The sequence below is a fragment of the Perognathus longimembris genome, chromosome 15, assembly GCF_023159225.1.
Source record: "Perognathus longimembris pacificus isolate PPM17 chromosome 15, ASM2315922v1, whole genome shotgun sequence".
Classification (NCBI taxonomy): Eukaryota; Metazoa; Chordata; class Mammalia; order Rodentia; family Heteromyidae; genus Perognathus; species Perognathus longimembris.
The window spans coordinates 9,651,116-9,677,778 of NC_063175.1; the positions used below are offsets into that span (position 1 = coordinate 9,651,116).

The 26,663-nt window shown below is 40.5% G+C and overlaps 1 protein-coding gene and 1 long non-coding RNA gene across 4 annotated transcripts in view; one reads left to right on the forward strand and one right to left on the reverse strand.

Moving 5' to 3' along the window:
- Positions 1 to 26,663, forward strand: part of Spire1 (spire type actin nucleation factor 1) — a 175,713-nt gene that overhangs the window by 60,504 nt on the left and 88,546 nt on the right. The gene's annotated exons all lie outside the window — the stretch shown is intronic.
- On the reverse strand, positions 176 to 7,039 carry LOC125364166. Its single transcript, XR_007213430.1, has 3 exons — positions 6,730 to 7,039; positions 1,540 to 1,543; positions 176 to 197 (listed from the first exon to the last, which is right to left on the reverse strand). It is a non-coding gene; the product is annotated as an uncharacterized LOC125364166 (long non-coding RNA).

The following is a 26,663-nucleotide window of genomic DNA, read 5'->3' on the forward strand; positions in this document are numbered from 1 at the left end:
TTTTTTTTTTGTTTTTTTTTTGTCAGTCATGGGGCTTGCACTCAGGGCCTGGATGCTGCACCTGAGCTTTTTCTGTGCAAGCTAGCGCTCTACTACTTTGAGCTGCATCTCCGTTTCTGGTCTTCTGCCTGGGCTGGCTTAGAACTGTGATCCTCAGATTCAGCTTCTTGAGTAGCTAGGATTACAGGTGTGAGCCACTGGTGCCTGGCAGTTTATTTATTTATTTATTTATTTATTGTTTTAGAGCTGATATACACCAGGGTAATATACATACGTCAGATAATAATAATAATACATTTCCTTTCACATAGTATCATCCGTTCCCTCATTCTCTCCCATCTCCACTCAAGATTTGTATAACTCCCTTTCATCAGTGCCCATTGCATTCCACTGCTGCACTTTCTCACCCGTTTTCCTCTGATTCTGTGCCTTTCCACAGATGTACACATGAATATACCATATATAAGGTAAAGAATACAGAGTCATCAGAAAAAGAAAAAACAATTTAAGAAAAAAGTCCTTTGTTCCCATATCTCTGGAGTTCATTTCAGTATGTATATTATTTTATATACATATGAAGAGGCGCTTGAGTACTGCACCTTTGTAATTTTCTCTTTTGGTCTCTCTGTATATGAGTATCTAGAATTTTGTGTATTTTGTTGTGTCCCATTGCATTTTAAATCTAACTTCTGCATATCAGGGAGAACATACGCTGTTTGTGTCTCTGATTTGGGCTTACATCACTTAATATGATTTGTTCTAGTTCCAGCGATTTCCCTGCAAATGACATTTTATTCGTTCTAATGGTTTTGTAAAATTCCATTGCTGGGTGGTAGGGAAGGTCTATTTTTTTGTGGCTATATTATGATTTTTTAAAAATTTATTAATTAAAAAGAAATTTTTTGATAAGGTGTTGTGCAAAAAGGGTACAGTTACATAGTAGGGCAGTGTGTACATTTCTTGTGATATCTTACACCCTGTTTTTCTTTCCCTTCCCTAGGTCAAGCAGACATATATACAATACCCAATGTACCAAGAACATATACAGTAGCCACGTGGCCTACGCCAAAGAAAATTCGCCTAGGACTTTAAATGTAATGTCGACATTAGACAATATGTCGACAGTAGTCTTATATGAACGTACATACATAGCTTTTGAGCTATTGTATTCCACTGAGAGGTCAATTTTTGACCTTTATATGTTGAGTAGTTGTTTGGTTTTAGTTACGTAATGTTGGGTCGCTGACCCAATCCTGTGGGAAATACCATTTGACAAGCAGTTTTTGGTTTGACAGACCTGGTCTCTACTGTCTCTCTGTCACCCCATCTTAACAGTCATATATCAGGGAGACATGCCCCTTTGTTTTCTGTGTTCTGTTTTCTGTGTCTCGCTCAACATTATTTGTTCAAGTTCTGACCATTTCCCTGTGAATAACAATATTTCACGATTCCTAATTGCTATCTATGTTTTGTTTTTTGAGGAGCTTCCAGAGTAGCTGTACTATTTTACAATTCCCACCAGCAGTGTAGTTCCCCCACATACCTGCTAGCATTTGTTTTTGTCAGAATTAAAAATGTTGACTGGGCTGGGGATATGGCCTAGTGGCAAGAGTGCCTGCCTCATATACATGGGGCCCTGGGTTCAATTCCCTAGCACCACATATACAGAAAATGGCCAGAAGTGGCGCTGTGGCTCAAGTGGCAGAGTGCTAGCCTTGAGCAAGAAGAAGCCAGGGACAGTGCTCAAGCCCTGAGTCCAAGCCCCAGGACTGGCCAAAAAAAAAAAAAAAAAAAAAAAATTGTTGACCAATCTAGCTGGGTGAGGTGGTATCTCAGGGTTGTTTTGATTCGCATTTCCTTTATGGCCAGGGATGGTGAGCATTTCCTCATGTATTTGTCATTCTTACCTTTTCTTCTGAGAAGTCTCAGCTCCCTTGCCCATTTAGTAATTGGTATATAAAATCTGGGAGGGGTTAGTTTCTTGAGCTCCTTGCTTATATTGGATATTAGGCCTTTGATATATTGCTGGTAAAGATCTTTTTCCAATTGCTTTGCTGTTTAGTACCTATATTCTATATATTTAGTACCTATATTCATAGCTGAACTTTATTCTTAGCAGAAATTTATTTTAATGTAGTCTCACTTATTGAGTCTCTCTCCTATCTGGTGTGCCCCCTTGGATTCTGTTTTTGCCTGTGCCTATAAGTTCTAATGCAAGACAGTAGGCAGTATTTAATTTTATTATTTTTTTAATTTTTAGTGTCAGTCATGGGGCTTGAACTCTGGGCCTGGGCACTGTCCCTGAGCTCTTCAACTCAAGGCTACCTTGAACCATTACTTGAGCCACAGTGCCACTTCTAGTTTTCTGGTGGTTAATTGGAGATAAGAGTCTCATGGACTTTGCTGCCTGGGCTGGCTTTGAACTGTGGTCCTCAGATCTCATCTTCCTGAGTAGCTAGGATGACAGGCGTGAGCCACCAATACCTCAGAAGACAGTATTTTTTTTCCTTTGGTAAAAAATTTAGTTTAACAAATTATTTTTTTGGTTTACTAAGTATTGGTGAGCATAATATCATTACAGAGTTGACTCCAAAAACAGCTTAATTTAGCTACTATATTTTTTAATTCTTATGACACATGAAATTTAAGAAAACCTTAAATTTTCTAAAATGTACTCCAAGGCATTAATTACTTACACAAGTACACACAGCCCAGCCCAAATACCATGTTATAATTATAATTTTACAGTGAAAATATCTCAACTTTTATAAATTATTTCATATATTAATTACAATTATAATCATTTTTGTACTTATCTGTGGTTTTATTTCCATTTTTAATATAGAAAAGAGAAAACTCTAGGTGGGCTTGTAACTTATCAAAGACTACCAAGTTTTACAGCTATTTTGTCTAGCTAATTTTCCTTCCTTTTTTTTTTGGCCAGTCCTGGAGCTTGAACTTGGTGCCTGGGCACTGTCCCCAAGCTTCTTTTGCTCAAGGATAGCACTCTACCAATTGAGCCACAGCACCACTTCTAGCTTTTTTTGAGTGGTTTACTGGAGATAGTCTCATCAATTTTCCTGCATGGGCTGGCTTTGAACCTAGTCCTCAGATCTCAGCCTCCTGAGTAGCTAGAGTTACAGGCATGAGCCACTAGCGCCCAGTTCCTTACCTTTCTTTAGGAAAAGGCTGTGTAAATACTCGGATGGTCATTTAACAAATATTTATTATCTAGCATGCGCCAGACATAATACTGACCTCTCTGCAGACAACAGTGAAAACAAGTGTGACTCTGGGATAGGAGATTCTAGTCTACTGTGAAAGACTGTTGCTAAATGTGTAGTTTGGGATAAGAATAAGCCATGTGCGTGGCTCCAAGAATGTGTTGAGAACTCATGAGAAGACAGTATTTTTAATACAATGACACAGTCATTGCAGTATATGGAATTTTCTATAAGCTGCAAAGTTTTTCTAATCACCTTTGACTGTGATTATATGTTATGAGTAGTAGGGTTGGAGGTGAAAGTGCCAGGTACCCAGTTTGTGTCCCAGTTAAAAAAGAAAGAAAGTTAAAATTACTTGGGCTACTCTGCCAAAATACTTCCTGTCTTTTTAGCTTTTCAGGGAACTTTTATTTTTCCACTAAATTTCTGTATAATAAAGACATAAATACTCAAATGTGACCAAACATTTTGTGTGTGGGATAGTTCCTCTTGTGTTTAAATGAAAACTAAAAGTAGTATGGTAAGGAGAACAATTTCTGTGAAATAAAAAAAACCCTGAATGACATGAAAATTGAACCACATGTTTCAAGAGTTGTTGAAGATAGCCAGATACCAGTGTCTCAAGCCTGTAATCCTAGCTACTAGGAGGCTGAGATCTGAGGATCATGGTTTGAAGCCAGCCAGGGCAGCAAAGTCCATGAGGCTCTTATCTCCAATTAAACAGCACAAAGCCTTATGTGGAGATGGGGCTCAAGTGGTAGAGTGCTAGAGTTAAGTAAAAAAGGCGAGGGGCACTGCCTTTGCCCTGAGTTCAAGCCCCACTACCAGCAACAAAAAGAACGAATGAAGTAAGAGAGAAAAAGAGACAGACAGACAACAGAAACAGGGAGAAATCAAACCAGAGCAATGGCTAACCTTCATTTTTGCCATTCATTTTTGTCTTTCAGTAAAAGATGGGGACTCTAGGCTTTCCTCTTTTCTAGTTCTTTGGCTTTCCTTAAGAACTGTCCACATGCAGTCCAGACCTAACTCTACCTGCCCTTAACAACTCCGAGTACTGAAGAACAGGAGCAGACCATCAGATAAGGCATGGCTTGGTCTGGCCATTGTGTCCTTCCTACAATGGTTCCTTGTATAGCAGGTTGGGTACATAAATACTGCATTGTAGGCTTGGTTAGTATAATAGGTGCAGTGTCTCTCCCTGCCCTCCTCCCCACTTTTCTTCTGGTGACAAATAGGTCAAGGTGATTGGGGTAACTGTGACTCCCTGGGGGACATGAGGCAGGTATAAATGAGCAGCTTGTAGAGCATCCGTGGTCTCTGGCCCCAGAGCTCTGTGATACTCGGTGATCTCTGTTTAGACAGTCCCATGCTCACATCACACTTTCTGTCTACCTGTCCGTCTGTTCCCCTTGGCTGAGTTTTCTAGGCCTGTGCTTCATTTATCTTTGTATCCATATTTCAGTGCCTAGTGTAAAGCAAGCCTTTAATAAAGTTTAGTTAGATACTTGTGCTTACAAAATAGGGTGTGATGGCTCATACCTATAATCCTAGCTACTCAGGAGGCTGAAATCTGAGGATTGTGGTTCAAAGCTAGCCCAGGCAGGGACTCCTTATCTCCAGAAGTGGAGCTGTGGCTCAAGTGGTATAGCTCTCACCTTGAGTGAAAAAGCTAAGAGACAGCAGTCAGGCTTAGTTCAAGCTCCAGTAATGGCATAAGGCCAAAACTAGGTCTTACTTTAGATATGAGTGAGCCACATGTATAGTTTTCTTTTATAGTACTTGGCCTATGAGAAGGGCTGTCATCTAGTTTGGAATTGTGTGTGTGTGCGTGTGCCTCACGCGCACAAGTCCTGGGACTTGAACTCAGGGCCTTGGCACTGTCTCTTAGCATTTTCACTCAAGGCTAGTTCTGTACAACTTGAGCTACAACTTCCCTTCCAACTTTTTGGTGGCTACTTAGAGATGAAAAGTCTCACTGACTTTCCTGGCTTTGAACAGCATTCTTCAGATATCAGGCTTCCTGAGTAGCTAGGATTACAGGCGTGAGCCACCAGTGCCCAGCTTACTTTGTATTTTTATACTATTTCATAATAAAACAGAAAAATTGGAAAATAAAAGAGAATCAAAGTCTAGTTCCTAAAAATAGCTATTAGCATTTTATACTATTTATCTTTTTCTTGTGAATATGATTTTTTTCATAAAAATTACATCATATGTGAACATACTGGCTTGTAACTAATTTTTTTACTTACCTACCTCAATATTTGTTTTAGTGAACGTTTTATTCATCAGATAGATTTCAGTATTATTTTTGTGATACTGGAGTTTGGAGCTTTGTGATTGCTGGGCAGGTACTCTATCATAGGCCAGAGACTACTGACCAGTCTTTCACCATTATGTTCATGATTACATTATACACCGTCATATGGGCACTTTAACCAGTCCCTTATAATTGTCTACTCACTTAACAGTCAATTTGATCACACATAGCTCTCTAGCTTCATGCTTTTTTCTCTCCAGCTCTTTGATTTGATGGTACAGGTTAAGCATCTCCAATCTGAGAATCTGATAAATGAAGTACTCTTAAACTAGTAACTTTTTTAAAGTAGGCAAAATGCCATTTGGATTTCAGACTTACAGATTAGGGATTTTCAACCAGCAGCATTTATTCAAATGTTCCAATTCATATCCCCTCCCCCCCAAGTAAAAATTAAAACCTCTGAAATTTGAAACATTTTGGTCCCAAACATTTCTGATAAGAGCTATTCAGCCTGTATTGAGCCATATAAAGTTGTGAAACCTGTATGTTCATTCTCTTTTACTTCCATTCGCAGTGCCACTTTTCTGCCCAGAGCACATTTCAGATTTTATTTTTGACAGTCCTGGGGCTTGAACTCAGGGCCTGGGCACTGTCCCTGAGCTCTTTTGCTCAAGGCTAGCACTCTACCACTGTGAGCCATAGCTCCACTTCCAGTTTTTGAGTGGTTAATTGGAGATAAGAGTCTCAGAGGGACTTTTCTGCCTGAGCTGGCTTTGAACCATGATCTTCGGGTGTCTGCCTCCTGGATAGCTTTGGTTACCACTGGTGCCTGGCTACTGATACAGATTTTGAAGTTTGAATTTAGATAGTCCTTTTCTCCATGTCCTCCCTCTCACACTGGCTTAGTTGACTCCTAGTGTGATTCGTAGGTAGAATTTTGTAGTTCTAGGAAGGCAGTTTGCTCAGACATTTTTCAGTTGCTCGTTGGCTTTGAAACTCTTGACATTTTGCAAGTGCTCTACTAGTTGGGCCATGCCCTCAGGCTTTGCTGCTTTAGTTTGTTTTTCAGATAGGTCTTGTACTCTAGGCTCAAACCATTATCCTCTTTTTTAAAAAAATTAGTTTAATTTTATTGTCAAGATGATATATAGAGGGGTTACAGTTACATATGTAAGGTAGTGAGTACATTTCTTGTTAAATTTGTCACCCCTTAACTCCATTCTGAGTAGCTAAGATCAACACTCAGCCGCAAGCATTATTTATTGTGTTTTCCACTAGACTATATAATCCTTCAAAAGAAGAACCAGGTGGTGATGGTATTTGTTTTAGTTTTGGGGGGGGTGAGGCAAAGGGAAGGTACAGAAAGGGAGGGAAGAAGAATGAGCGAATGCAGTCTTGAAATTCAGTATACACCATGTGGAACTTGTAGGCAGGGATGAGAGGGGGAGGCTAGGGGAAAGCAGAGGAAGGGGTAACATTGTCCAAAAACGAAACGTACACATTACTGGACTTTCAAAATGGTAGCCTCTCTATACAACACCTTAATAATAACAATACAGGGCTGGGAATATGGCCTAGTGGTAAAGTGTTCGCCTCGCATACATGAAGCCCTGGGTTTGATTCCCCAGCACCACATATATAGAAAATGGCCAGAAGTGGCGCTGTGGTTCAAGTGGCAGAGTGCTGCCTTGAGCAAAAAGAAGCCAGGGACAGTGCTTAGGCCCTGAGTCCAAGGCCCAGGACTGGCAAAAAAAAAAATTAAAAATTAAAAAAAATAATAATAACAATACATTTATATTTTTAAAAATCTTGGAAGAACAAAATGAAGAACCGGGTCTTATTTGTAACTTTTATTTCCTAGCTAAGGGCAGGGCTGGTATTTAGCAAGAACTTAGGAATGCAGTACAAAGGAACCCAGGGCCTCACACACACTCACTCTCCCTTTGAACTGAGTCCCAGCCAGTGAAACTGTTTTCAAAGGAATGTGTAGTCTCGTGACTTTAGGGGAAAATTAAATTTTTTTTTTTTTTTTTGGCCAGTCCTGGGGCTTGGACTCTGGACCTGAGCACTGTCCCTGGCTTCTTTTTGCTCAAGGCTAGCACTCTACCACTTGAGCCACAGCACCACTTCTGGCCATTTTCTGTATATGTGGTGCTGGAGAATCGAACCCAGGGCCTCATGTATATGAGGCAGGTACTCTTGCCACTAGGCCATATCCCCAGCCCCGAAAATTAATTTCTTAATTTGCAGATTGCACTGAAAGAAAACTGGAACAAAATCTACTCAGCAGCTAGAGGAGGCCTTCAGAACAACTTTGTAGTTGCTAGACAGGAAAAAATAATAGGTGGAGAGGCAAGGCCACAGGGTCCTCCTCCTGTCCAGCTCATCTTGAAGACACGTTGATTCGGTAGGGATACCTTTAAGAAATCGCAAACTTCTCTTCTCAAGCAACATGTTTTTCCATTAACTACTCTCTGTAGCAAAAGGCCATCTTAATCCTTAGTCACATTATGTCCTTACTTTCTTATCAGGAGGTAGAAATCTGAAGGTTGAGGCAGTGGCTGTCACCAGACTAGAACTGGAAAGATCTGGCAGCCAGGCAACCAGTGTCTGTTCTGGCCCTGACTTCTCCGGCTGGCTTTCTTATTTATTTATTCAGCTTGGCACAGCGCTGCTTTCGAGAAATGATGAGCTACAAACCACTTAGAACCAGGCTAGCTTTGCCTAAGAACAGCTTTTACCTGCAGGCCCCTGGGGCTAAGAGAAAACATCCTATGTAGCCTAGCAGTTTCTGTGCCCTCTCTGCCCTGTTGATGTTAGTACGTGCTGAGAAGAAGGTTGGAGAAAGAGGGCACCTGGCTGCCTGGGCACCTCCTCCTTTCTGCCTGCGAGGTCGTCCAAGGTCTTACACTTGCTGATCAGCCTACAGCTCTGTTGTCTTTGACTTCTGTGTGAACAGCCCTAGAGCAGTCAAGTTTATGGCTCTGCATGCAGATCTGGGTTTGAATTCTGGCTCATTTGCTTACTTAGTCCCTAATATGTTATTCAATCCCCAGTTCATTTATCTCCAAAATTGAGAAGAGGGTGTATTAAAATGCATAATAGTTGCTAGGGGCCAGCGGCTCATGCCTGTAGTCCTAGCTACTCGGGAGACTGAGACCTACAGGACTGTGATGAAAGCTAGCCAGGACAGAAAAGTGCGCTAAACTCCATCTCCAAAATAAGTTAAAAATGGGGCTGGAGGCATGGCTCAAGTGGTAGAGTGCCAGCTAAGGAAGCAAGCCAAGCAAGCAGTAATGCCAAGCCTTGGTAGTAGCAAGGAAGCAAGGATTGAACACAGAGCCTCTCTCTCTCTCTCTCTCTCTCTCTCTCTCTCTCTCTCTCTCTCTCTCTCTCTCTCTCTCTCTCTCTCCACCCCCTCTCTCTCAATGTATATATGTATGTATTTTAAAACATGTATAACTGTTCCTTATCTCTGCTAGGTGCAGAGTCGAAATCACTAGGCATTACAAAGGAAAAACAACTAGTTAGGTCTAAAACTAGGAAAAGAAATTTAGTGGAAACAGGGAAAACTTTGTGCCAGACCTGGGGCTTGAACTCAGCCTGTGTGCAGTCCCTGAGCGTTTTTGCTCAAGGCTGGTGCTTTGCCACTTGAGCCATGGTTTCACTTTTGTTTGTTTGTTTTTGTTTTGTTTTGTTTTGTTTTTGTTTTGGTTAATAAGAGTTTCACGGACTTTCCTCCTGCCCGGGCTGGCTTTGCACTGTCATCATCAAATCTGAGCATTCTGAGTAAGGGATAATGTTTTAAATTGAGTTGAGCACTGGTGGCTCATGCCTGTAATCATATCTATTCAGGAGGCCAAGATCTGGAAGACTGTGGTTTAAAGCCAGCCGGGACAGAAAAATCTGGGACTCACATCTTCCAAATGACCAGCACAAAAGCTGGCCTGGAGGTGTGGGTCAAATGGTGGAGTGCCAACCTTGCCAGTCTCAGACCCCTAAGTTTGGGGCTGGGGGTATGGCCTAGTGGCAAGAATGCTTGCCTCGTATACATGAGGCCCTGGGTTCAATTCCCCAGCACCACATATACAGAAAACGGCCAGAGGTGGCGCTGTGGCTCAAGTGGTAGAGTGCTAGCCTTGAGCAAGAAGAAGCCAGGAATAGTGCTCAGGCCCTGAGTCCAAGGCCCAGGACTGGCCAAAACAAAACAAAAACAAAACCCTCAGACCCCTAAGTTTAAGCCCTGGTACTGGGAGCAAATATTTTAAGTTGCAAGCTGAACAACTTTGAAGTTTGAGAATGTTTTAGAAGACTCGGGGTAGTTTTCCAGAGCTTGGATAGAGCGCTTTCACAGCTGACAGGTCTGCCTGTGAGGACAACTAGGTCAGCCCTGGACAGAAGAAGGGAGTGGAAAGAATGAAGGTCTGTGCAGTAGACTGGAGCAAGTCCATGGAGGGCTTTCTTTTCTTTTTAAAAGCAAAACAAGGAGAGCACTTGTAGTGCTGCAAAGTGAAGTCAGTAGTTTTCCATTCCAGTGCCAGACCTGCTGGTGGCAGAATCGGAAATGAGCTGATTTTGAAAGAAACAGGATTTCTTTTATAAAGTATAAACCTCACCTACACAAGAGAGTCATATTCCTGTTTTGGCATCTTGTTGTTTTATTATCAGAAAGTAATATGTGAAATTATATTGTTAACTGTAAGATGTATACTATTTTACATTAAGGCTTACTACATGACCAGGACTTGGTAGCTCACACCTGTATTCCTAGCTTCTTAGGAGGCTGACATCTGAGGATTTTGATTCAAAGCCAGTCCAGGCAGGAACGTCTGTGAGAATCTTATCTCTAAGTAATCACCAGAGAGCTGGAATTGGAAGTGTGGCTCAAGTGTAAGGTGCCAGCCTTGAGTGAAAGAGCTCAGGGAAGAACCAGGCACCAGTAGCACACACCTGTAAATCCTAACTACTCAGGAGGCTGAGATCTGAGGCTCACGGTTTAAAGCCAGCAAGATAGGAAAGTCGGTGAGACTTTTTCTTTTTGCCAGTCCTGGGACTTGGTCTCAGGGCCTGAGCACTGTCCCTGGCTTCTTTTTGCTTGAGGCTAGCACTCTTCCACTTGAGCCACAGTGCCACTTCTGGACTTTTCTATATATGTGGTGCTGAAGAATTGAACCCAGGGCTTCATGTATAGGAGGCAATCACTCTTGCCACTAGGCCACATTCCCAGCCCTGTATATCACCTTGACAATAAAATTTTAAATAAATGAACCAATTATGCACATAGTGATAGAATTTGCTTAAGTATTTTGCAACTTGCCTTTTTAACCCTAATTCCCAGAGCTAACTTGTTTTGTATAACAGCATACCAGCATTCTTGAAGCCAACAGTTTGCAAGTCGATGTTCTCAGCGTGTCACTCTTGTCTGTCTGTCTCTCTCTGTACCTCTTCCTCACTCTCTCTATTATTGCTTTGATCTTCCCCAATCTACAGAGGAGTTGACTGGCCTAGAGGGATGGATGTGATCATGTACCACAAATTACTGGAGCCACGACGTGGACCTTTGTCTGACTTCAGACATGACCCTGTTAACCTCTTCCTTGTGGATATAGTACACTTCTTCCTGTTTTTCACTAAATTGTTGTCATTGTTGACAGCTCTTTTTGAATCTCACCTGATATTTGGCTCTTAATAAGCATCTTTACCTGTTTATATTTATTATAATTTTTGATGTATTTGTCTTAGTTCCCCCACCCCTTCTCTTGCTTCCTTAGAAAAGTGGCAATGGCATGCATGCATTCCTGCACGGAAGCATTCAGCTGACATAGCAAAGCTGGCATCTGTCTGTAGGGGCTGTTCTCTTCAGTTTGCCCTAGTTCCCAGTAGTCTCTTGATTGTATCTGTCTGATTCAACATCAGATAAACTGATTATCAGATATATTTGAAATAATTTGAGCTGATTTGTTTTGGTGCTGGCACTGGAGTTGGAACACAAAGCTTTGTACTCAAGGCTAGTCTTCTACCACTTGAGCCACACTTCCACTTTTGGCTTTTAGCTATTTAATTGGACATAAGAGGGGCTGGGATGCAGCTCAGTGGCAAAGCACTTGCTTAGCAAGTACAACGTCCTGGGTTCGATTCCCAGTACCAAACCCCCCCACAAAACCAAACCCCAAAACAACATCTTAATTGGACATAAGAGTCTTTTATGTCCTGGCTGGCTTTGAACCATAGTCCTCACATCTGAGCCTCATGAGCAGCTAGGATTACAGGTGTGAGCCACAGGTGCCGGCCCTGAGCTGATATTTGATGGACTTTTCTACATTGAGACAAACTTCGGAATCCTCTGCTGTAGCTAAAAATTCTGAAGCACAGCATTGATCACCGAGTGATCTATCTATTGAGAAGAGCCATAGTTTTATACCACCTTTTTAGATTTTATTTTTATTTATTTTTTTGCCAGGCCTGGGGCTTGGGACTTGGCCTGAGCACTGTCCCTGGCTTCTTTTTGCTCAAGGCCAGCACTCTACCACTTGAGCCACAGCGCCACTTCTGGCTTTTTCTGTTTATGTGGTGCTGAGGAATCGAACCCAGGGCTTCGTGCATGCTAGGCTCAGCCCACCTTTCTTTTCTTTTAATGGGAGATAACTGCTTTAACTATTTTGGTAACACCAAAGAAGCAATGCTAAATTTTCTTTTCTTTTTTTTTTAATATATTTTTATTGTCAAACTGAGGTACAGAGAGGTTACAGTTTCATACGTTAGGCATTGGATACAATTCTTTTTTTAATATATATTTTTTATTATCAAACTGAATTACAGAGAGGTTACAGTTTCATACATTAGGCATTGGATACATTTCTTGTTCTGTTTGTTACCTCCTCCCTCATTCTCCTCTCCCCCTCCCCCCTCCCCCTTTCCCCCCCATGAATTGTTCAGTTCATTTACACCAAACAGTTTTGCAAATACTGCTTTTGTAGTCATTTGCCTTTTTTACCCTGTGTCTCTCGATTTTGGTATTCCCTTTCTATTTCCTAGTTCTAATACCAGTATACACAGTTTCCAATGTACTCAGATAAGATACAGAGATAGTTCAGGTACAACCACAGGAAGGGGATACAAGAGGATCATCAAGAATAGAAGCTAATTTTTTAAGCATTCCCACATCTTTTCCATATGTTCTGTAAGATTTTTTTTTTTCTGCACATGCCTCTCTGCCTTTCCACCATTGGTGATTGGATTTAGGCTTAGCCTTTCCCCATTTCCTCATGTCCTGCTTCTCTTAGTCAGTGTTTCTCAGAGTTGTAGTTCATGAGATCGGCTGACATACAGAGGCCTTGAGTTTATTCTGGTCTCTGTTGTGTACACGATGCCTTCTTTGGGTTGAGTCATCTGTGGAGTTAGGAAATGCATTTGCCTGGAGGAGCAAACTTCATGGGAATGTGGACCTTCCGAGTTGCAGGCAGTTGTTAATGAAACCTGTGATTGAGAAGTAGTTCATCAGGTTTCATGTTGGCCTTATGCTGAGATGGAGCACTTATAACACCAGGCTGTCTCTCCCAGTGAATTTGCTTTCAATAGATGTATTCAAGGAAGAAAGCAGGAATCGTATTTTTGGGTTAAAGTAAACAGACTGTGGCTTTTTACTTTTTATAATAATCGTCTTTTAAACATGGGTGTATTATTTGACTTTTCAGTGCTGTGCTTTTCAAAATGGAAATAATAATCTGTACCTCATGGAATCATAATTAATGGTTTCTAATCAAGTGCTTCAAGCATCTTAGATGAAAGTCACTTCCACTCAAAGTATGATAGTACAAATGTGTTAAATAAGTAGTTGGAGAACTTTGTGTGCAAGTGACTAACCTACAGGCATTGACTGATGTCGTGGCTGCTTTTTGTTCTTTCATGATGTGGATCGCATTTGTTCTCCTGTCTCTTCCAATCTCACCTCTGGAATTTTTCTTTCTCATTTCTGAAGTTTGAACTCAGGGCCTCTAACACTTGGGCCAAACCCCAGCCCTTTTTTGCTTCAAATATTTTTTGATTAGGTTCTCAATTTTTGCTTGGGCTGGCCTGGACTGTGATCCTCCTATTTACACTTCCATGCAGCTGAGGTGACCTGTGCATACCACTACCAGCTTTTTACTGAGAGAGGGGCCTTAATCAATAAAAATGACTACATCTGGCTCACCTGGGAGTTCTTTGTCCTGTTCCTTCACTACTTACTCAGCAAACTCCGTGAAGTATTCACTTGAGTAGTTCAGTGGGCGTTTACAGCATCCCTGCCATGTTTAGGTAATGTGCTGTAAGCAGAAGGTGGCTCTGCCCTTGAGGGTGAGCAGAAGAATGATCTGAAATGAGGGAATTAAACTCTGTCTCCTCAGAGAATGTAAGTTCCTTTCTCCATCTTCTACAGGTCTGTTCTGGTTTTTAAAAAGTCACCTTACATTTACATAGACCGTTCACATTAACTTTATCAGCTGATACAAGACTTGGTCGCTTTGTTGTGTAATATTAATCATAGTTGAAGATTTAAAGTGTCTTTTAGACCCTACCAGCCGGTCTTTATTCAGCTCTCTAGACTATGAAATGTGCCCCAGATTTCTAAGCTTTGGCCTGTTGGGTAGCCCTGTTCTTTGCGTCTGTAACTTGTCCACAGGCTCATCAAACTGCATTGTTTCCTTTATCTAGACCTGGTCATGTGCAGCTACATCTCACATGTATCTTTTACAATTAAAATTAGATACAATTAGCATTCTGCTTCCTTAGTCACACTGGATACATTTCAAGAGGTCAAAGGCCAGTTATGCCTAGTGGGTGCATCATTAGGCAGTGTAGATATAGAACATTTTATCCTAGAAAGGTCTATTACACAGTACTATAACTCAGGATAAAATATAAAGCATACCGTCTACATAATACTATAGCTTAGAACAGAATTCAAAGCACTTTTTCTACATTTACTCATTCAACTGGGCTGTGTTCCTCAAATCTGTACTTTAAACCATGCTTTAGACATACCATGCTGTGATCTTAGCCATTTTCCTATCTTAGCTTTCGTTTCTCTGTCAACATAGTACTTAGATTTCATTTCTTTTGTATGATACCATATCATTCTGTTCCACTGAATCCAGGGCTATATGAGATTGTTGTCAACAAGGACTGAGATCTGTATGTAATGTTTCTTAGTGTGGGTTTTTTGCATTTTTTGTCATACAATTTCCATATCATGCAATTTGCCCACTTAAAGAATAGAGTTCATTGTTTTTAGTCTATTCAAAGAGGTGTGTAAGTACACATACAATTGATTCTCAAACATTTTCTTCATTTCCAGGAGGATTCTGTACTACTGGAAGATATTAACCATGCTCCCTGCCCCCTACTACTACTTTAGTCAACCAATAATTTATTTTCTGTGTCTACAGACTTGCCAGTTCTAGACATCTCACATAAATAGAATTAAACAATAAATGGTGCCCTGCCATTGGCTTCTTTCATTTATTGGAACCTTCCTAGGATTTGTCTGTGTTGTAGCATGTATCAGTACCTCATTTTTTTATAGCTCAACAATATAGCATTGTATACATAAACTGTATTCTACTCATCCACTCATTTTATAGATTTATGCCATTACTGCATTTTATAGGCTTGATTTTAATAAAATTGTTAATATAAAGAGCTCAGAAGGACTAGCTTAGTGGCAGTGTGCTTGCTTAGCATGCATGAGGTCCTGGGTTATATACCTAGTCCCACACACAAAAAAAAATAAGAGCCCAGGAAATTACCCTGTTACAAGGAAAAGTAAACAAGTTTAGCTTTTAATTAAATTTTGCTGAAAAAAATGAAGACTTGATTTGTTTTCTAACCCTTCATTCTCTAAGCAAGCGTAAATGAAATAATGAAGTTCATGCTGCTGAAAAATAAACACCAATGGGATTTATTTAACAGTGCAAGTCGAGAAATTCTGACCAGGACCATGCTCAGACTCTGAACAGAACGAGAGTGTGGGGGGATAGTCGCACTTTTTGGGGGGAGGGGGCTGGGGTTTGTGTAGAGACCTTCCTGTAACCTTTATGTTGATGTGGAAGCCTTAGAAACACCTGTAAATAAGACAAATTAGGCCTTCTGGAAAGCTTCTAAATGATAGCTCTTCCTAAGAAATTGTGGAAGCCTTAATGTTTTTTACTGTGATAAAATACACATAACACGATTTTGATTACTTCAAGTGTACAGTTCAGTAGCATTAGTTCTACCTACAATGTTTTGCAACCACCACCATTACTTGTTTCCCAAACTTTACATCATCCCACATGGAAACTCTGTAGCCAGTAAGCCCCCTTTACTACTTTCTCTTGGAATTGTTTTATTCTGTATATTTTGTAGAAATGGAATTCTATATTAACTGTCATTTTGTATGACACCTTGCATGTAGGATGTTTTTAAGGCTCATCAAAGTGGCATAATTTAATTATGTTTAACACAGTATATAGCCCCAGTCTGGTGTGTGTGTGTGTGTGTGTGTGTGTGTGTACGTACGTGTACGTGTGTGTGTACACTTGCCCAGGCACACATAGTGTGTGCTGGTACTGAGGCTTGAAAGGCCTCACACTCTTGCTTCTCTTTTTCAGTCAAGTCTGGGACTTGAACCACAGCATCACTTCCAGCTCTTTTGGTGGTTAATTGTACTAGTGTCATGGACTTTTATGCCCTAGCTGGCTTCAAACCTCAATCCTTAAATCTCAGCCTCCGGAGTAGCTAGGATTACAGGCAGCTCCCAGCCTCAAACATAGGCTCCATTAGCATAATTTTTGGGTACCTTTTTTTCCTTATCAATGGTGGAAAATTTCTATATTATTCATAGTCATGTTTAGATTTTATTGTCTCTGATGTGATTTTTTTTCCCTGCTCTTTAAAAATCTGATTTTTTTTTTTTTGGTCAGTCATGGGGCTTGAACTCAGGGCCCGGGTGCTGTCCATAAGCTCTTTTGCTCAAGGCTAGTACTCTACCACTTTAAGCCACAGCACCACTTCCTGATTTTTTTTTTTAATTGAAGGAGAGCCATTTCCAAACTTAAGTGCTCCTTCAACGCAGGCCAGGCAAGTTCCTCTGATGAGTTACGTGTTTCAGAGGCAGAGGCTGGTGGACATCATTTTTCTTCTACTACCATGATAGGTATTTTCCTATTGCCCAACAATGTAGATCATTTACCAAACAAACTTATAAGGTATACCTAGACCTTTGTGAAATACAGATTTAAATCTTTTGTCCACTTTTATTGGCTTATATATATCTTACTGAGTTCTAAGTTTTATCTAATATATACTTTGACCAGTATATGACTTGCCTTTTCATTTTAGTATATTCTTTTGAAGAAAAGAGTTTTAGTGGGTTTTTTTGGGGGAGAGGTGAGATTGAACCCTACCACATGTTTGAGCATACCTCAGTCCATTTGCTTCTAATTTGCTTTTTTTCCAATTTGAAAAACTTTATTACTTTTATTTTTATTATAATCTTTAAGTAGTTGTACAAAGGAGTTGCTGTGTAACAAAGCATTTTATGAATATCTTGATGAGTGACCCCTCTGAACATTCTCACTCATCTTTTCCCTCCCCATCTCTTCCCTCACTTTTCTTAATTTTGTGGGCTAAACATTGGGTTCTCTGCACTTTCCCCCTCTTCTCCTTGTCACTCATCCAGCCCTTTCTCCTTTCCCCTTCTTCTTGTTATTCATCTAGCCCTTTCTCCTTGACCCCACTCCATCCATTTCTAGTAACTACTTCCTGGTGTTTTATTTTGCTGAGCTTTGATTTTGGCTTTTATGGAATTGCACTATTTGAGATCTCCTTAAATCTACCATATTTCAGTTAATACATTTATATACACTTGTACACCACCCAATGTATTTACTTATGAGTTTGTGAACTAAATCTAGCTTCTAGATATAGGGGAAAAGATGGATCCTTCATTTTCTCTAGGCCTGACCAACTTCACTGAATATACTTTTTTCCAAGTCTTTCCATTTCTTTATAAATGGGACAGTATCATTCTTTGTAATCGATGAGTAAAATTATATTATGTACATATACCACATTAGTGTCTCTGGCTTTTGCAATGGACTTTATGGCTGTTTTCAGGAACTGTGGCTATTCTAAGTAATTTGCATTTCTATACATGTTTTTAAATCAGTTTGTCAATTTCTCCAAAAATTTGACAAGGATTTTGATGGGGATTACTCTTGACTTTAAATCCATTGGAGAGAGCTGTAACTTTTAGTTTTTCAATTTATGAATTTGGCACATTTCTCCATTTACTCAGATCAGTAGTTTCTTTCAGTAGTGTTTTATACTTTTCAGTGTCAGAACCACTATGGTTAAGTTATATTTTGTAAGAAGTCTATCCATTCTTCTAAAGTTGTCATTTTATTCATAAGTACTTCTTTAGTTGCAGCTCACACATTTTGCTCTTGTAATGCTTTACTGTCATCAAGTATTTTAAAATTTCTAAGGGTTGTTTTTGAGACTGACTGCCTACTACATTAAAGAGGTCAAGTGTTATCTAGATATGGGCTATTTTTTTAGGATTTGGGAATGTTCTAGGTTGCTTGTTAATTGATTCTGATTTTATTTTTATTGTCAGAACATATTCTTTGCTATTTCCATCTTAAAATGGATTGGATCTGTTTTCATGACACAAGAGTTTTCTTGTAAAGCTCTCCTCACTTGAAGAGAATGTTTGATTACTCTGCAGTTTGGGTATAATGAATAGTTACATAGCTGGTTGAACATCAGATAGACATGGGGAAAGGGGGGGGGGTGAGAAGAGCTTAGGCCATGATGGATAGGAATGCTTCTCAGAGGAAGTAACACTGAGCTGGCATTTAAAGGCTGGGTAGAGGTTAATTGTCTGACAAAAATATTGTGGAAAAGATATTTGAACAGAGGGTGATGTGAATAAAGAAAGACTCAATGTGAAAGTGGGTGAAATGAACTACACAGGAGAGCTGAGAGGTTTAGCATGACATGTGAGTGTATTTATGATCTATTCCCATTGTCCTCAATACGTGATGTCAATAAGGGAGTAACCTTGCCACTTACAGCAGCAGGGCTGGGAATGTAGCTCCATGATAAGAGTATGTGAACACCAGGTCCTGGGTTTGATTTTCAACATTATACCAAACAAAAAGAGAAAGAGAGAGAGAGGCAGAGAGAAAGGGGGGAGGAGAGGAGAGAAAGAAGGAAGGAAGGAAGGAAGGAAGAAAGGAAGGAAGGAAGGAAGGAAGGAAGGAAAGAAGGGGGAAGGAAGGTAGGAAAGAAAAGAGAAGAAAAGCAGCACTGATGACTTTCCATCTGTAATTGTAGCTATTCAGAAGGCCAAAATCTAGAGGATCATGGTTTGAAGCCAGCAAGGGCAGAAAAGTGTAAAATAACCAGCAAAACAAGAGCTGGTTCAAGAGGTAGAACATCAGCTAAATAAGAACAAGACCCCAAGTTCAAATGCTGGTACTCACATGGTCAAAAAAAAAATCAACATCCCAAAAACAGAACATTGTCTAATTTTAGGAAAGGGTTGGTTCTCCCCCCCCCCCCCCCCGCCCCGAGATATTACTAACCTATTTGGAGAATCTAATTTGCCAAACTAAAGTCATGGAATAATTGCTTTATTCTTTTTAGTAACTCTGATCCCTTGTCTTTCCATTGCCTTCAATTTTCTCTTTTCTACTTACTCTGCCCTCCCCCACTATTTCAATATGTATTTAAAATTGTGGTTATATAAAATAAAAACAACATCTTCTTCCCATCTCATCTCAAGCTGCTATAATATATTTTCCCATCTTCCCTTCGTTGTAACTTTGTGTACTGAATTCTAGCACCATTTAATCTTATAGATAATAAGATATGATTAATTTTTTGGTGGTATTGGATTGAATTCAGGGCTTCAGCTTGGTCGGTAGGCACCATACCACTTAAAGCCAAGCTTCCAGTCTCCCCTTGGTAGAAATTTCTGTCATGTGCACAATTTTGTTACACACCCAGATGTCCTTGCTGCAGTCCTCAGTGACCTCCCAGACACAAACGCAAGTGGGTATGTTTTAGACTTCCTCATGCCACATTAGTGCACATGACTGCACCTTCCTTCTTGGAATAGTTTCTCTTTGCTTTTTGTGATACCCCAGTCTTCCCATGTCATTCATCCCTTCCTCTATCCTGGTGTTCCTTTCTAGTTGAGTCTTTGATTTTTCTTCTTCTGGCTAATCACTAAATATTTATTTCTTCTTCCCTGTCTATATTATCTTTTAATACTGTTTCATATGCTCTCATGACTTTACTAATTGCATACCAAAGAATCCTACTTTTGACACCACTCATGCTCTCTTCTGTACTCCATATAGCTTTCTATCTATATAGTAAATAGATAATAAATACAGTCTAGTATTGTATTTTCCACAGGTGTCAGAACTTACCGTTCTTTTCTTTCTAACCCCTTTTTGTCTAGTTTCTTCATTAGTAAAGCCACCACTCTCTGCTAGATCAAGGTAGAAACCCAGAACTCCTCCCTACATTTAATACACTACAAAATCCTCTCCACCCTGCCTCCTAGTGATTTCATTGCTATTACCTAGCTCCAGGAAACAGCCCCAGGTTGGATTCTGCTGTGAGAGTTGCCTATCTTCCAGCATCCCCTCTAGTCCTTTTCTTTTTTACAACTGATAATCAGTTTGTTAACATGGTTGGCCTGAGCGTTTGCCATGGAGACTGGCTCAACACCGAAGTCATCTCCTTAATAATTTCAAAAGGACAACGAATTGCTTCTGACTCTCCATCTGGAAAGATCCCGTGTATTAGCACCTCCGACACAGCATACCTTTTCTTTCTGTGTTTGGTTATTGTCAGGGTCTTGGCAGGCATCGGAGCCAGTCTGTTCTCTTTGAGATTCTTTTCCTTTGGGTCTCTGATCAAGTCATCACACACTCCAGGGGTTTCACCTTGAGGCTGCTGGATGATTCTGGTTTTGGGACTTGCCACTTCCAGTTCCACAGTTGTTTTTCCTGTGTGCTTAACAACCAGGAGGCAGGATGACTTCCTGGTCAACCTGTTCCCTGCAGAGAGCTAACTGTAGTAAGGCAAGAACCGGAGTGGACGGACCAGGCTCTTGCTACATCTTTCTCCAGGAAAAGAAGCCACTCTGGCTCGTCTTCAGCATCTGTGGGGGGCGGGGGGGGGGGGGAGTGCGTGCACGCATGTGTGCGCGTGTGTACATGTGTATACACACTGGGATTTGATCCTCAGTTCTCAGCCTTCTGAGTTGCTAGGATTATAGGACAACACCACTCTTATCTGCTAAGTGATAGTTCCTGTGTGTTTTTGAAACTAAGAGACTATTCTTTCAGAGTAGTTTTCAGGTTACAGAATGGCTTGAAAGTAAAATTACCTCAGACTTTTCTCTCCCTCACTTCTATTACGGTTACTATTATTATTACTAGGCTTGAACTCAGGACCTTGAACTCTCACTTAGCTTTACACTCAAGGCTAGTTAGTGTTCTACTGCTTGAGCCATAACTCCACTTCTAGTTTCTGGCTGATTTGTTGGAGGTAAGAGTCTTACTGACTTTTCTTCCCAGGCTAGTTTTGAACTGAGCTCTTCAGAGCTCATCCTACTGAGTAGGAAGGAGTACAGGCACGAGCCGCCAGCACCTGGCCCAGGATTAATGTTTTGCATTAGTTAGTATATTTATTACCATGACTTAGCCAGTTCTGATATATTGTTACTGAATGAAGTCTGTAGAATAGTAGGGCTCACTTTTTGTGTTGTGAATTGTCAGTTTTCACATGTATCTAATGGCATGTGTCCAGGATTACTGTATCCTATAGAAATACTACATGATAATATCCCTGCCCTAAAAACTCTGTGTTCTACCTATTTATCCCTTTAGTCACCAGAATCCCTGGCAATCACTTCTTTATTGTCTGCATAAGTTTGCCTTTCCCAAAATGCCATGTAATTAGAAGCATTCAGTATGTCACTTTTCATGTTGCCTTTTAGTAAAAGGCATCCACAGTTCTCGTGTATCTTTCAAAGGCTTGCAAGCTGTGGGGTTTGAGGTTGTTTTTTGCCCTCTCCTCTGCCTCCTCTTATTGTTATGATTGGAGTCCTGGGCTTTGCTAGGCAAGCACTCTACCACTGAGCTATTCCCTCAGTCCCAACTCATTTCTCTTTATCTCTGAGTAATATTCTATTATCTGGAGGTGTTCATATGTTTGCCTACTAGAACACATCTTGACTAATTGCAAGTTTGAATAGTTGTGAAGACACTGCAGATTTGTATATGGACATGTTTTTAACTTGAGTAAATACCAAAGAGCACAACAGCTGGGTCATATGGTAAGAATATGTTTAGCCTTGTAAGAACTGCCACCCTGCCTTCCACAGTGATTGTAACATTCTGCACTCCTGGCATCAGTGAGGACAAGTTGGCACTTACAGACCTTGGGAGGTTGAAAAGAGAGGATCACATGAGCCCATCACTTCAGCACCACCCTAGGCAACAGAGCAAGAGTTTATCTCCTTACTCTATATCCTTGCTAGCATTTGGTGGTGTCAGCTTTTTGATTAACCATTCTAGTAAGGGGGTATGTTGGTATTTCATTGTTCTAATTTGCACTTATAACATGTGATGCATAGCTTCCTCCTATATGCTCATTTGTCATCTATGTATCTTCTTTGATAAGTACAATACTCACATAATTTGTTCATCTTATAATTGTGTTGTTTGTTTACATATTGTTTTCAGAGTTCTTTATGTATCTAGGGTACTAGTCGGTTATCCGATAGGTGTTCTGCAAATATTTTTCCCAGTCTGGTTTATCATTTCCTCATCTAAAAAGAGTCTTTCACAAAGCTGAAGTTTTTAATTTTAATAAAGTCTAGCTTTATTTTTATCTTTGAAAGATTGTGCTTTGCTATTGTACCTGAAGTGTCATCACCAGATCCAGGGTCTACTAGATTTCTCCTGTTTTCCTCTTGAAGTTCCGTAGTTTGCATCTTATATTTAAGTATGTGATCCTCTTTGAGTTAATGTTTGTGAAAGGTTTCAGATCTGTGTCTATACCTGTGGTTGTTCAATTGTTGCAGCCCCCTAAGACAAGTCTGTGTCTCCTCTCCATTGTGTTACCTTTGCACGTTTGTTAATGATTGGCTGACTGTGTTTATGCGGTTTTTTATGGGCTTTCTGTTCATTCTTTTTGCTTGTACCACACTGTATCTTTTAAAAATAAAAATCAGGTCAGACTGTCCCACTTTCCTAAATACTCAGAGGCTCATATTGCTCTTATTTGATGAACACACAGGTCCATAGAAATCCTTTCTGAGACCCTATTATGACTGTGTAGCCTTGTCTTATCACTCCCTGTTGATATTAGGATGTGTTTTCCAGGGATATTCATGCTTTTGCTAACCTGTGGGCCTCTCACCTCCCAGTCACCTCTCTTTACAACTGTTTTTCCACCTCTGCTCCTGTTATCTCCTGCTCCTACTTGTGTTGCAGGTTTCAGTTTAGACTTGGCTCTCTTGGTGGAGGCTGTCCTCATCCCCATAAGTGAGAGCCTGCTCCCATGACACATTCTCCTTATATATTGTAATGTTTAGCACCCCAAGACAAAAGCTCTGGGGAGGCCAGGTCTGTACCTTCATTACTGTGCCCTGCACACTTTGCTCTGTTGACTGAGTTAATGTTAAAGAAACCATGAACGATGAACATTAGCTTATCCAATGGAGGAACACACTTTTTTTTATATGTGGCGCTAGGGTTTGAACTCAGTTTCTGCTTGCTAGGCAGACAGTCTTACCGCCTGAGCCACACCCTGAACCTCTTTTGGGTTTTAATTATTTTTCCAACAGAGTCTTGTGTTGTTCCTGGACAGTTCCTTGAACTGTAGTCCTTCTGTTTACACTTCCTGTTAGGATGGCAAGCATGTGTCATCACAACCAGCTTTTATTAGCTTGAGATGGAGTCTCATACTCTTTATTTTTTGCCTGGGCTGGCCTTGAACTACAGTCTTCCCAATCTCTGCCTCCCAGGTAGCTAGGATTATAGTCATGAGCCACCATATCTAGCTAATGTATGTTTGTTTGTTTTTTTAAAACTAAGATTTACTAGATAAGAGATTGTAGTGGTTAATATTCAGAGAGGTATCAGGGATCCTTTGCAATATTTTTATGAGCAAGATGGAGATCTGTCCTTATAAATATTGTTTGTAGCTTGGCACTCATGCCTGTAATCCTAGCTTCTCAGGAGTCTGCAGTCCAGAACAGCACTGTTTGAAACCAGCCCTGGCAGAAAACCCTGAGTTGTAAAGTGCCCATACAGCAAACGAGCCAAGAAAAATCAAGGACCTGGGTTCCAGCCCTGGAACTGGCCAAAAATTAAAATAAAAATAATAAAAACTAGGTAGAGCTAGGTTGTAATCTAGGTCAGCATGAGAAAAGTACCCTCAGCTTTCTAAAGTGCATTGTCGGCCTGTGCTCTGTGCTGCTCGACGTTTCGATGGACTTTTCTGTGGACTCAGAAAGCACACCCAGTGCAGCCAGTGCTACACATCTGAGGTGACGTAACACATTCATGGCAGACTTCAGGTTTTAAATAATTTCGCTAAGCTTTAATGATTAAGATAAACAGGATAAAATAATTTTGGAATAAATGTAAAACCCATCACTAGTCTTGGAAAATGTCATTCACAAGCTGAGTCTCAGCTCAGCCTGCCAAGTAGCTAAGACTACAGTTAGGCACCAGTGCACCTAACTACAATTTCTTGTTTTTTGTTTTTGTTTTTGTTTTTGTTTTGCCAGTCCTGGGCCTTGGACTCAGGGTCTGAGCACTGTCCCTGGCTTCTTTTTGCTCAAAGCTAGCACTCTGCCACTTGAGCCACAGCGCCACTTCTGGCCTTTTCTATATATGTGGTGCTGAGGAATTGAACCCAGGGCCTCATGTATACAAGGCAAGCACTCTTGCCACTAGGCCATATCCCCAGCCCTACAATTTCTTGTTGTTAAAATAGAGAATAGCATCAGCTTCACAGGATTGTTGACATGTAAAGTGAAACATCTTCCTAATGAAACGTTACTCAATTATAAGTATATTTATTGAGCTGGCATTTGAAGAGTTGAAGGCATTTTGTTTCAGTCTTGCCTTTTGAGTGTTTAGGGTGGCGAAGAGGGGTTTGGGGCTTAGTTAGAGGCATGATTACAAAGGTGGTAGCAGTCATTGTTCTTTGGCTGTCAACTAAATTGCCACGCCCTCTGTGTGCTTTTCCACCTCGACTTAGGTCATCTCCATTAATCAGCTTAGGCTTTCGTGCTTTTGCTGTTTGCTAATGTTAAACAAAGATTTCAAATCACATACAGTGCCCCTGACCTAGAGAAGTTTACCTCCTAGAAGGATGCAAACATGGCCTGAAATGGTTTAGAAAGTGAAAGACAGAAGGTGGAGTGCTGGAAGAAGGGAGTACTGTGGTGGCAGGAGTAGTTCATGAGTTCCAGGGTTGGCTTGTTTATTATCTTTAAGTGGGTATACACAGGGGTTTCAATTGAACATGTCAGTTTATGAATGCAGTGCATCTTGATCAATGCCGTCCCTTTCATCATTGTGCCCTCTGGTTAGGCCTTCCAACCGCAGTGTTCCAAGGTGCTTCATTTGTTCCACTTAATTTTAAAACCCTACAGTGTGATTCTTGTTCACTTTAATGAACAGCAGACATTCTGCAAATGTTTCTGGGGACCAAAAACCAGCGGGTCAGACTGAAGGATGAATTTCCAGCTGTTGTGAGACACTGCTGACTCAGGAGAAAGTTTCAGGTTTTCTTCAGGTTCCCACGTGTTTTTGCCAGGGAGCTTCTAAAATTAGTGTAGGCAAGTAGCTGTCTATGGAAGTTGGCATGTCTTAATACTCTTGTGTTTTAGTAATTTTTTTTCAAAAAATTTCAACAAAAGCTGAGCACTGGTGGCTCATGCCTGTAATCCTGTCTACTCAAGAGGCTGAGATCTAAGGATCATGGTTTAAAGCCAGCTGGGGCAGAAAAGTCCTGATTCTCTTATCTCCAATTAATCTGCAAAATCCTGGATGTGGAGATATGTGTTAATTGAGAGAGCACTAGCCTTCAGCAAAAAAAGCCAAGCAAGGTTCTGAGTCTAAGCAACAACAACAGCAACAAAAAAAACCAATCAAGACAGTATCTGAAGAATTAGGTAATACTTCTCTGGCAAAAGTTTCAAAGTTCTCTCTATCTCATAAAAGGGAAGAAAGGAAAAACGAAAGAAAAAAATAGCCTGGTCTATTGTACTCTGCCTTATTATGCCTGCATTTCATTTTTTAAAATTTTATTTGTAATTGTTATTATAAAGGTGATGTATAGAGGGGTCATAGTTACATAAGTCAGGTAAAGAACACATTTATTTTTTGGTTGGTCGTAGGTCTTGAACTTGAGCTCAGATTAGTGTTCTACCACTTGAGCCACAGCACCACTTCTAGTTTTCTCATGGTTAATTGGAGATAAGAGTCTCACTGACTTTCCTGCCTGGGCTGGCTTTGAACCATGATCCTCAGATCTCAGCCTCCTGTGTAGCTAGGATTACAGACATGGCTGGGATTACAGACGTGAGCCACTGGCGCCTGGGCTTGCACATTTCTTTTTGAACAGTGTCTCCCTTCCTTTGTTCCCTCCCAGTTTTTCTCTCCTGTCCCTGCTTTCAAGTTGTATAGTTTATTTTCAACATAGTGTCTAGCGAGTACTACTGCTGCATTTATTTGTTCACCCTTTGTCCCTCCATATATGTGCTCCCCCTTTACCTTCCCCAAGACAGATGAGTGAACAAGACAGAAAAGAAAAACAGCAACAAGGAAAATACTTCTTGTTTCCATTTCCTGCTGTTTTAATAAATACTATTTTATATTATCAGATGCACACAGGCATTGCACTTTTGTGTTCCTCTTCTCGCTGTGTATGAATACCTAGAGTTCTCTATACTTTACCATATCCCAGTGTATTTTAGATCTAGCTTCTGCATATGAGAGAAAGCGTGCCATTTGTCTCTCTGAACTTGGTTTATCTAACTTAACATGATTTGTTCGAGGTCCATCCATTTCCCTGAAAATGACCTAATATTATTCTTTCTAATGGTTGTG